The 13,051-nt window shown below is 37.9% G+C and overlaps 1 long non-coding RNA gene across 1 annotated transcript in view; it reads right to left on the bottom strand.

Annotated features, from left to right (window-relative positions):
- Positions 1-899: 899 nt before the first annotated feature.
- Positions 900-13,051, bottom strand: part of LOC102003268 — a 20,813-nt gene continuing 8,661 nt past the window's right edge. The window contains exon 4 of the long non-coding RNA XR_261493.2: positions 900-2,199. This is a non-coding gene — a long non-coding RNA (uncharacterized LOC102003268). The remainder of the gene's footprint in view (positions 2,200-13,051) is intronic.

Below are 13,051 nucleotides of genomic sequence, written 5' to 3'. Positions count from 1 at the left end.
AGGAGAATACCAGAAGGAAAAGATAGAAAGAAACAAGAAATATTTGGAGCAATAACATCTAAATCAATGTTGGATGCCAAACATAGATCCAGAGTTCAGAAGGCTCAAATAAAATTCCACTGAAAAGAAAAATGTATCCCTTTGTTTATAAGTAATAAGACATTCAGTACAATTGTATTTGTAATTTGAAATATATAAGACATTTTTATTCCCCGAAGTCAGAGGATGGTAAAACCTGCAATAACCTGATTTGGCTAAGAAAACTGAAAATTGTGGCTGCAGAAAACCTAAAACTAAACAAAAGCTTGGACAAAAACACCTCCCTGAGAGGGCTGCAACTGTCTCATGGATCATGGTTACTGATAATATTAGACAAAGTTAATGGAAACAATTTGATTTTCAGCAAATTGGTCAATTGACAAATTGGTTTTCCAGCAAGTTGAGCTTTTTCTCCCTTTTTAAAACATATATATGTCACAAAGAAGTTTAAGCAGTTGGATAAATGGTCTCAGTAACTGAGTTTTTTAAAGCACATCATCCCCATAGCTGAAACAGAAGGCAAAAATTTTTCAGTTCAAGAAGATAATGTATTTGCTGTCTGAAGATGACTTTTAAGTTTGAAAACTTTTTAAGCTTAACCAAAGTTACTAGTGACAAATTTAATCTCAACGGAAATATTTTTTTTTGCATTATATACTAACTAGAAAGATGGCTTTATTCAGCTGGACATTTTGAAGCACTTAGTAAAACAGCAACTTGACATTTAACATTTTTCCCTCTTGAAAACAAATTTATCTTTATCAGGGTTTGAAGTGATAAATATGCTGAATGTAAATGAATACTTCACAGAGACTTCACATGGTTATCTATCCTGCACCTTTAATGTGTAATAAATAGATGTTTTAAATATTTGCTCCTAGAGGTCTCTTCGTGAACTTAAGCATAAGTTATCTAAACAGTTGAAAAAAGATTTACAGTTATGAAGAGGCCTATATGTCAAGGAAAGTTTTATGATATGTTCTATAATAAATTAGCAATAAATGGATACAGGTGACTGTGGAATTTATGACCTTTAATGCTTTAATACCACACTAAAGAAAAACTAATTATTAAGGTCCTAAAGGGTAATATAAGAATACCATCTACAAATTGTCAAATTAAGCCATTAGTCCTAGGTATTTGAGGTAGGTGTTTTTTATGTGGCTTAGCCTGGGAGGCAGATGTAAATAAATACAAGAAAATTCAGTGTAACCAAGGAGGAGAAAGACAACCATCAGGCTTTCTAGCTGAAACTAAAAAATTTAAATTTAAATTCTGAGACTTTTTTTCTACATAAAAACAATCACTCTCTAGCCCATTTTGAAATGGTATTTATATTACAAAGGGAATGATTAATTTCATGATATTCTCACATACCATTTATTAAATATCTTCCCCCAAGTGTCCATGAAGATGTCTGACTACAAGAGGTCCCAGAAAAAAAAGTTATCTGACTGAAAAATCAAATCTAAACTACTTGCAGGTTTTAGAATGTCCTTCCCTTGAAATTTTTCAATTAAAGCTCTAGTTGTAGGGAAGCATCTCTACTTTCATCTTCAGTTTGTCATAAGAAAAAAGTACTCACCCTTTTATTCCTAATTTGAACCTCACCAGGAGGTAGATGGGTTTATATCCTGGAGGGAAGAGGCTATTGTGAAAGCCTGCCTGTTAAGTGATCTTCCAAGTTTCCAGTCTCTCACCCTTTTTAAATCCATTCTCCACACTAACACCAGGATGGTCTTTATTTTTAAGGAGAAAATGTGGTTTTTATACCTCATCCTTACTCAAAACCCTTTGATGGCCTCCAATTGCTTAATCCCAACTCAGCAGCATTGGAAGCCTACCCTACCCATCTTCCCAGCCTGGTCCCTCCTGGCAGCCCCTGGTCAGGCTTGTGGGACACGCTCAGCTCTCCTTCCTTCTTTTTTCTGCTGCTGGACACCTTTTCTCCTCCCTTTCCCTCTTCTTTCCAGGATCATCTCTGACATCACTCCAAATGTAAAAATTGTCCCAAATGAAGCAACTGCTTTCTAGATGCGTCTTTCCATGTCATTGTATTTCTTTCCTGGCATTTGGTTCATTGAACAGAAATCATTCTTATTATACAATGGAAGTCTTGGAAGCCAGGGGCCTCATCTTCTGATTTTTCCTTCCTGGTACCTAAGTATGGAGAGAAATGACAATGCTCACTATAGATGTATTAAATAAAAGCTGAGAAAAGGGTAATAAAAGGGGGAAAGGGGTTGGTTGGGAGATTGGTTGGTAAATCATTTTTTACGTTTTTCCCCCAGAGCTAAGATGTCTTGCATTAGGAGCTTTTTCATATGTTCCGCCATTTTGTTAAGGAGGTACTGAAAAATAGCATAGAAAAAAATTTACATTATCTGAAACTGAGAGGTCTTCATGCACGGGTAAAAAAAATTAAGAAAATTATGATTTTATGAATAAAGAAAATAAAGCATTGATATTTCTAAATCATGAAACTACTGTGTCCAGGGGAATAAAGTAAAACTAAAATCAGAAGACTGAAATGGATCCTCATTCTGAGACCTGATGGAAAACATTTCTTTATTCTCATCTTGTTTCCTCTTGTGTAAAAATGAAGAAAATAGGGGCTACTTCACAAAGTTTCATGTGCACTACACGAGGTCACAGGAGCAAAACTGACACTGAGTGGGATCCAAGGAAGTTTCCCCACCCAACAGGAGATGAAGACCTCAACTTACCCACACCTACAGTGCAAGTTCTCTGCTCCTTAGGGAAAAGAATTACAGGACACATCAGTGAGAGGCTTAAGCAGACTTATTAGAAAAAAGGAAGCACAGATTCAGAAGGGAGTTCACAGGCTCCTAGAGTGAGAGGCCTGGGGCCTGGAGGTATTTATTAATGTGCTTTTGGGTGTGGACATCTGTGGAATTTGTAAATCTGTAGTGTGGAAGATTTTAGTAAAAGGCAATAGCCCATTTTACAGGTGAAAGGCAAGGCAACACCCATTTTACAGGCTTATTTTATCTTTCAAGATTCTTAGGAATTTAGAAGTGAGTTGCCTGGGAAGGTGAAATAAGCATGCAAACTTGGGTAAATCTGATAGTGTTCTAAAGCTGCCGGAGTTTTTTTTTTTTTTTTTTTTAAGTGTACTAACTACAATTTTTCTTATCTCCTTTCTACTTCTGCTTATTTATTTCATCTTACCTCAGAATGATGGAATACCTACCATTTACTGAAGACCTCCCACATGCTAGGCATGATGCTCTATACACATTATCTTCAGCATGGATTCCTTAAAGTGCACAAGGTAGCTAAAAGCGTCTTGCTTATCACAAAAACACTGACATTTTATTCCAAATGCCCAGTGAGTAGCCTATACTATCACATTCTTAGTCAAAAGATATACTCCCCAGATGAAGACCTAAGACAACAACATCCCACAGGTGTTTCTAGGAAGATGAAATCACCAAGAATGCAGGAAAATCTCAGCTGTCAATAGCACCTTGTTTTAATATATATATTTCCATGCACAGTAAAAAGTCTTTTTAAAAAATTTACGCATCTGTCTTTGTCTAAGCATTGGAAAGTTAGAAGGCATATCTTTAAAGAGATCTGCTGTGGTCCTCTTTCTCACATATTTCTACTCAGGCTTTCCAGAGGCTGGGTGCACAGTGAGCAGATCTTGTCCAAGGTGTTTAAAGAGGACGCTTTTTTGGAGTGAAAGATCAGACTAGCTCTGTGATTTCTAAAACACATAGACTGCTAGTATGTTATGAAATGTGCTGCTAAAGGAAAGAAGCAATGACAGTTAAGTTCATGGGTCATTTTAATGTCGATCAACCCATTTGGAGAAAGGACCAATCTTTCTATACTGACGTTATGTCCTTTTAATTTTGTTTGCATATTTTAAACATTATTTATAAACCATATTTTGTTTTTATGCTGTTTTATGACATACACAATGCTTGTGATATTATTAAGTAATGGCAATGATTCCTTTCAAATTTCATCAGCCTTTAAAATCTCAAGTCCAAGAACACTAGATTAAATGTCTTTAAGATATCTGAATTCTAGTAAATGTTCATTCCACTTATTCTTTTATTCAGGAAGTACTCTCAGCAAAGTATGTTCCTAGGCATTATGGGATTCCTTCCTCCAAAAACAAACGGTAAGACAGAGAAACAATAATGCCAAATAGAAGGTGCAAAGTGCCGTGTGAAGTTTGGAAAATGACCTGGAAATTTATTCTGACACTTATAAACACAGACAAGCTGGAAAAGGTGAGAATCGAGATGTCAAGTGGTATGACAGTCACCAGCTTGACCTTCCCACAGGAAAGAAGCCTCACATTGAGATCGACACGAGTGAGGTTTGGAAAAGGCAAAAATTGCAAAGCCTGAAATGCACGTGCGCCGTTCTCGAGCAAGTTGGAAGGGACACGGCCGTGCAGCAGAACACGTGTTCCAAGGGACTTGTCAGAGCACGGGGAAAATAAAGTCATTTGTCTCTATCTTCAAGCAGCTCTTTCAGTAAAAAAAAATTTTTTTTCATGCTGAATCAGGAAAAATATTGAGTCTAGCCACATTATTTGACATTAGATTGTGAAAAGCTAAATTCTTTAACTTTTTTTTAAGTTGTAAAGTTGTATCCCAATATATCGATTTTATAGATGATAAGCAAAAAAAGAGAGAGAGAAGAAATAAAGGCAAGGAGAATGTGAAAGAAAAAGGAAAGACAAATCACAGAAGTTAGCACTGCAAGCACTAGAGAAAAAGCAGAGAGGCTGGCGATGGAAGCATTAAAAATTCCTCCATTGACCAGAAGGTTTTTCTTTCTTACTTCTTACTGTCACATATTTGGTCAGAAAACCTACAAAACACGATGAGGTTGAAGGTTCCTGTATGGTGGCTGTATCTGCTTTAGTGTCTATACTGGTAAAATATCAATAATTATATTCACAATAATTATGCCAGGTATTTATCCAATATATATCCAGGGGTTTTAGAGCTCCATCTATTAGTTTTTATCTAATTGTGTCTTCTATTATATTAGTAATATAATAAAAAAATCTTAAAAGTACATTATAAAGGCTAGGAAAACATAACCATTTCCTGTATGATAAACTATTATGCTGTGCAGCATATTTTTCTCTACTATGATTATTTGTAGCACCAAAGAACTAATAATCCAGTTTTCTGGTCCCTACTATTTTTTCTATAAAGATGTCTGGATGTATTTTAAATGTAGATGCTGTACTAATTATTTATTGCTGCATAACACACTGTTATAAACTTAGCATCAAAAACCAACGCACATCTTTGTCTTGAAACCCATGCGGTCCAGGAATCTGAGCATAGTTTATGCGGGTCCTCTATTAAGACCCTGGCGATGTTATGGACAATGTATTGGCTGGGGTGCATTCTTATCTGGAGACTGGGCTGAAGAAAAGTCTTTCCAACCTCAGTGTACAACATGTGGTAAGAAATATGGTGAATGCTTATTTTTTCAAAACCTATTACAGTAGAAGACACATTGCCATTAATCCCTGTCAAAATATTCCCCTACGCTTTGAACACACACTATTACCCTTGCCACTTTCCGAGGTAATTCTGAAAGTCTTCGTCATGAGTGTCTTATTGGTGCTGTCATGGCTGAACTGATGTCTTAAATGCATTTAAAACATTTATGTTTGCATAGTCATTTGAACTCTGAAGAACCAGAAGTCACGCGGTCCCGGATCTGGTGAGTGAGGGTGATGAGGACACACTGTAATATTTTTATGAGCCTGCCTTTCTGTTGGATGGTACTTGGCAGCAGCATTCACTATATTTTTATTATGCCTTGGGAAGACAATAATGAGAACTTCCAGAACTACCTCAGAAAGTAGCAAAAGTGATGGGTTAAGTGTTTTTGAAGGTAGGGGAACTATTCTGAGGAATTAATGGTAATGTGTCTTTGATGTAATAAATTTTTTAAAATTCAAGCATTCACTGTATAGTATGATCACCCTTTTCTATGAGTCACCTTTCCATTGATTGGGACATAATTTAAATAAGGAATAATTTACTTTGGCTTCTGGTTTCAGGGTCCAGTCCATGGTTAGCTAGTTCCAAGGCAGGAACACCAGAGTAGAGGGGTATGGCATAGGACAGCCATTCAATTTATGGCAGCTAGAAAGAAATGGTTGAAAAGAGCAGAGAGAAGATACACCCTTCAAAATCACGCCTCCAGTGTCCTACTTCCTCCAATCAGCATACTTGCTATGAACTCATCAATGAGGTCGTCTACTGATGAGTTAAGTATACTAAATTGTAATTACCTTCCAAGGGAGCCCCACCTCTGAATACAGGAGTCTTTTTAGGCGACATTTTTTATTCAATCCATAATGCTTATTCTGGTTGTTAGCAAAATCATCTCACAGTTGCACTACCGAGGTCTTCAGTTTCTAGAGCTCACCCACAGTTCCCTGCCATGAAGACCTCTGTTGTACATAGGTCAGACGGGGCAGCTTATTTCTGCAAGAGCGGCATGAGTGAGAGTAGCCTGATGGAGTCGTGGACAATGTGATGTGATGGTGGAGCAACAGCCCATCTCCTTTGCTATATTCCATGGTTAGGCGGGAGTCACAGATCCTGCCCACCCTCATGGAAGGGCATGGCACAAACACATGAGCACCAGACAGCAGGTCTCCCTGGAGCTCATCTTAGGGTCTGTCTGCTATAGCTACTAAAATTAAATTCATTTAGGGGAGTATCTTTTTACATGGAAAAACAGATGCAAGGTCTAGGTTTTTGGCTCAGTAATACAGCATTTGCTTAGTGTGTCTGAGGCCCTAGGTTTGATCCCCCACACCCTAGACACAAAGACATAATTTAAAAGGTAAAAATGATGATGATATGTGATAATGTTTTAATAGAAAAGGAAACATTTGAAGTAAAGAGAAGAAACTTTAAAAGGCAACTTTTGTAAACACTTTCATGGTATAATGAATCAAATCGATTTTATGTTTTAAAATTATTTAAATAATGATATAGAACTGAATAAATATGTTAGCAAACTAATTTCTTGAAGAACTTTTATGTGCTAGGAATATTTTGCACGCTAAAATAGGATTCAGAAATTTTTGGAAAGCTAGAAAAATGTAACAGATCGGGAGAGAATATTTTCAACATACTTAATGGAAAGAGGTGTGTTTTTGTTTTTTTGGTTTTTTTTTCCAGTACCAGGGATTTAACCTAAAGCCTTTGCATTGAGCTACATCTTCAGTCCCTTTTTGCTTTGAGACAGGGCCTCTTTAAGATGCTAAACTGCTCAGGCTGGGCTCAATTTGAGATCCTCCTGCCTCAACCGCAGAGTGCCAGGATTATCAGCCTGTATCCTCATACCTCAGAGAGAGGACTAATATCTAAAATACATTTTAAAAAATCACTAAGGAAAAAAGAACTCCAAAGAAAAATGAGTAAATGATGGAATAGGCAATCATGAAAGAACATTAAGTAGTACATAAGGAGACAAATACACAATTACTTTTATAATTAAATAAATATCAAAATAATAATTTACTATAAATGTTCACTCATGTATTAGACAGATAAAACAAAAAGATATGTAACATCAAGATCTTTCATGGGTAAGAGAAAAACTAACATGGATACATTTAATAAAAGATGATAGCTGGGCTTCACTGTGCATGCCTATAATCCTAGCACTCCAGGAGGCTGAGGCAGGAGGATCACAAGTTCAAGCCTATCCTGGACAATTTAGTGACCTAATAAGACTGTCTCAAAATAAAAATAAAAAAGTGTCAGGGATATATCTCAGTGCAAAGCCCTGAGTTGAATCCCCAGTACCATCCCCCTAAACAATCTTTTTGGAAAGTACCAGTTTGATAAAACCTTTAACACTTTAAAAAGGCTTCCTATTTGACCCAGCAGTTCTATTTCTTGGAAACTATCCTAAAGATATACTTTCACTTTTTTCAAAGTAACACTCAGGGATATTCATTGTAGCATTCTGTAACAGGGAAGTACTGGAAATAACTGAAATGTACTATATGACATACATATGCTATGGAACTCTCTGAGTCAATGAGAATGAGGTTGACTTATGCGTACTTATTTTGAAGAGCTCCGAGGTATATCGAGGGAGAAAGAAGCTGAGGAACAGCAGATAATTATGATCTTATCTGCCTATATGAGATATATATAGACACATACAGATGTACAGAGAGAGCTTCAAGAACGCATGTCCAGCTCTGAGCTCGTCACATCCCCCTTGGGAGAAGAAGGAGGAAGCGGAGGAGGAGGTTGTGGCCAGGGCACAGTCCTGTCTCAATGGGCAGTTTGATTTGTTCTGTTGACACGCACTGAGAACGCACAGTGGGAACAGAAGTGAATGAAGTGACGCCACCTTTTCCTTTGGCATTTTACGTCTTTATTATTACTTCAATGATAAAAAAAATTAAGGATCGGCCACTTAAATGCAGCATACTTTCCTGCAAACTGCTTGCTAACTGAGTTGGTTTCCTGGCTCATCATAAATGTAAATAAGAGATTCAAAATTAAGGAAAAGCTTCATCTACTTGTCTGTCTGTCTGACTTGTCTCTACCTATCTACTTAGCTAACAATTCTCTATCCTTCCTATTTATACCCTTTGTTTGTCCTTGATTGTTTATACTACTTTTCATTTCACACCTAGAATTTCAACCTTTTCCTTTTCAGAAGGTTTATGTTTCAGAGCCCATGATTCAGCGAGAACTAGAGACCGGTCTGAGAAAATTGTGTAGGATTTGGATGTCATCTGGAAAGCCTCTCTTGCCTGTGTTCAGTTTCTCCCTATAAAAGCTTCCAGTGGCTCGATTTTCTCAGCAAAATGATAACAAGCTGTAAAGAGTTCACGATATGATTCTGATTTATTTTGTCCCAGTGAAGGACTTATTAATGTTACCTCACGTCATTTTGCGCTGATATGAGTGTTTGAGTGTTTGCTAATATAGTCAGTGCATTTTATTATGATACCAGTTTTGTGGAAGGCAACAAGCAAGATTTTTTTAAAGAAAATTAATCATATTTCTTTTACAGCAAGAAAGCAAACTGAAAAGCTTAAAAATTAAACCAAAAATTGAAAACATATGGTTTCGGGTCTTCACATTTGAGTCGGTAAATATGTATATAAATTATACTTAGACTTAAAGTACTCCTTGCTCATTTTTACTTTATGATTACCTTGAGTCGATGCAGTGCCTTGTAAAAGCATACCTATATGGCAGTCATTCCATGAGCGCAACGAAATAAAACACATCTTTCAGGCTCCATGAAGCTCAGAGGATCTGGATCTTCCCTCCAATAAATGTATCATATTGCATTTATGGGCTAATAAAGTCTCGGAGAACAAGATTGCCCTTCTTTTCACAACTTGATCCTTTACAAATTTACAAATGTAATGCTTTAACCTACTTGAACTCCACACTGGTTCCCCGAGGGAAAATAGTAACCAAGGAAAGGTGTCTGTTCCCGGTTAGCTAGGCTGGGCCAGCCACAGCCCCGTGCCGGAGGGGTGCTGCTGGCCTCTGCTAGAAGACTGTGGAGCCCCAGTTAATGAGGTTAACACACCAAGGTCAAAACAAGAAGACAGCAGGAGTGGGCACCAAGAACGCGTGCAAGAGGGACCTGATACCAGAAGGTCAGGTCGCAAGGCGTGAGCAAAGACTGTTATCAAGCTGGAAGCCACCTCCCTGAAAACCAAACAGAGATAAAAGCTGGTGCCTAGGTGACATTCTTCAGAACCTAGGTGACATTCTTCAGAATGGAAATGTAACTTTCTCTGCAGAGAAAGTATTCTGTATTTAGACAATCTCAGCCATCTTACCTGAAAAAAGGAGTTGTGAGATTGATGCGATTTGCGGAGGGTTTTGCAAGAAAATATTCTTACTCATTTAAAGCTCACCTAGGACAAATTTAGTTCAGTTTTTAAGAGAAGGGAAGAGTCTAGAAATAGAAGCTCTAAAAGATAAATATATAAGAAACTATTTTGATATTGCAGACTTATGGTACTATTGAATGTGACCTTGGTTAAAAGTGGAATTTTTAAAATCAAACAATAAAATGTTTTGTCTATACAACTCAGAGCTTTGTGAACTGGAGAACAGCACAGTAAGTTTGTACAGGAAGCAGAGGGTAGGTGGAGGAAAGAAAGGAGAAAAAGGGAGAATAGGAGGTAGTAGAGAGAGGTGCAAAGTCTCCTGTCAGGACCCAAGGAGCTTTTTCCCTTGCCCTCTGGGTAAAGAAGCACAGCTCTGTACAACCTCAAAGGTCTGACAGTTATCCTTCTGTAAGGCAGGACATTTTCCACATTCCCTGGATGTTTGACAGTGATTCATTCACATATTAAAGTGGTTAATTAAAGTTGTTTGCTAAATAACTCCAAGAATGTCTTCACTTTTAGTGACAGTCACAAAAATATGACATAGACACATTATCTAGGTAATCTCGAGTCAATGCATTTCTATCTAAAATAATAAGCCAGCTGTCCACTGTCCTGTGCAGGTTGCTCTTCGCTGGAAGGACAGAACACATGGTATCTTAGAGACTGAAGCGCAGTCATGCCATCTGCATTTGTGCTTTTAATGGGTCGATACCACCATTACAGGCAGTTAACAGTGAACCACTCTGTCTTCTCAGAGGAAACACAGCAATGATTGCCACCAAAAGGGTGAGCGCCGAGTCTACTTTCATCTCACTCATCTCAAAATAGATCACCGGAAACACTCAGCAACCCCTGGTTACCCCTTGTGTTCATTTCTTTCATTTTTTAACAATTCAGTGTCTTATGGAAAGGAACAATTTTAATGATAATGATAATAGCTCTGACTCTCTTTAGGTGAATGTGGGACTCTAGGGAAATGGCACTGTACCAGGTCTCCGGTTGCTAACATTTTACTGCAGGTGAAAAATCAAGTTACACAGCTCTATGGAATAGCCCCACAGACTCTGAGGAGGGCAGTGTAAAGGCTGTCCGTGGAGGCAAGGAAGGGCAGAAGGGGAGACACTGAAAAGTCACAGTTTATGGAGAATGCTCTCAGGAAAACAAATGTCCCTTCCCCATCCTGTGATAGAAGAGATACCTTTTAGAAAACATCGGAGAGGGAATCTCATCTACCATCTCCTGTGTTACTGCCTGACTTCCACAGAGCCCAGGGTGGAAACACCCACCTTTGATTAACACATGGTGAACAAAATATGCTATGTTGTGGAACTGAAATGCCGGTTGGTCTTTGTTTTTACAAACGTTGCTGGAGTCCTATCCTTATTTCTGATGCCGTTTGAGACACCACGGTGTTATATGTATATACATGGACTCAAACGGAAGAGAAAAGCTTGCCAGGAAAAATCTGTTTGCAGTGGTAACATGCCTGCCTGAACATTTTGGGAAATATTTGCTTACTCTTCACAACAAATATTTGGCAGAGAAACTGAGCCTTAAACAGCAGCTAAAACTCGGTCATGGAGGCCTCACTACTGCAGGAGTGGGAAACATTTCAGTTTAGCTCAGCACAAAACTGAGCTCCTTTCCTGTGCTGGGAAAGGCAGCAGTGCAAGAGGCATTTCTGGAACTGTTTCAGTATTTTTAAAGAGAAGAAAGGAAAGAAAGCACTGCGCAAGATTGTAAATCTAAACGTGTCATGTCGAAGTCGTATTTTTATTTTAAGTCCTAAAGGAAAAAATTAAATTGTACCAAAGCTCCGCAAAGTAAATGGATATGTCTTACCTTCTTTGGAAGCATTATGGTACAGTACAAAAAACAACAAAATGAAGAGTTTTTAAAAATGAAGACTGAGGGATTGACTGATTTGAGACAAGATTTAGGTAGGTATTTCAGGCTGGCCTTGAACTCGTGCAGATCCCCCTGCTTCAGCTTCCTGAGTACTGGGATTATAGGTATGTGCCACTGTGCCTGGCAAAAATGAGGATTTTAAGATCAGACAGTATCTAGTAACCAAAAGGGCAGCAAATGTCTCAGATCATCATTTATAAAGACCTGGGCTTGAATTCCCACTCCTCCACTCATTTTAGTTCTGTGATCTTAGACAAGTTTTTCATTTCTTTGAGGTTTTAGTTCCAAATGAGGGTGATAACGTAATACAATTTATTTCAAACTCTCAGTGAAGTGGGAGTTTAGATAACAAATGGTTTTATTTTTTCTAATCACTACTTCTTTCACTGTTTGGCTGGGGGAAGGGGGAATCTACCTTTCTGGCTCAAGAACAAAAACCTTTATAATTTTTTTATCCCTGTATTATACAGTGCTGAGACAGGAATACTTTTGTCTATGTTTAACAGTACTGAGAACAAGCAAAATAATCTGGTTGCTTGGTCTAGAAAACAGTTGCTTCTAGAAGATAACACAGTGTACTATAAGCCAAAAAAGAGTTGTTCTGGAAGATTAACTCTTCAACCAGTTCACTGATTAAAACTGGCAACTTGCTCAAAAGATTCACTTCACGATCCCAGCCTTAATTTGTATGTGTGCAGAGATATTATATGGCTGATAGCCATGTCTCAAGCAGTGACTCCACCTATGTCTTGCAATTATCTTCTTAAAAACACCAACCCAGACCCTAATTTCCCCACTTTGAGGCACAGCTAAGGCTCTGTCAAAATGATATTCTCAAACTGGGTATGGTAGCACATGCCTATAATCACAGCACTCAGGAGGCTGAGGCAGGAGGATCACTGTGAATTCAAAGCAGGCCTGGATTACACAGTGGGTTTAAGGCCAGCCTGAACTATACATTGAAAAAAAAAAAGGCATTCTCTTATTGTAGTTGGCTCGATCAGAATGTCTTGCTGACGGTTAAAAAGAATTAATGGTCAATATACCCCTAAAATGTTTTCAGCAGGTTTCACTATTGTTTGGGCACACAAATTAAAATAAACAAGTCTGTCCTGACTTACAGAGCTTAATTTATGTCCCTTTTTTTTTTTTTTTTTTTGGTTTTTCTCCGGTACCGGGAACCGAACTCAC

The sequence above is a fragment of the Chinchilla lanigera genome, unplaced genomic scaffold (genome assembly GCF_000276665.1).
Source record: "Chinchilla lanigera isolate Chin_1 unplaced genomic scaffold, ChiLan1.0 scaffold00030, whole genome shotgun sequence".
NCBI classification, from domain to species: Eukaryota; Metazoa; Chordata; class Mammalia; order Rodentia; family Chinchillidae; genus Chinchilla; species Chinchilla lanigera.
The sequence above is the reverse complement of the archived record's forward strand: the minus strand, read 5'-3'. Positions and strand labels throughout refer to the sequence as shown.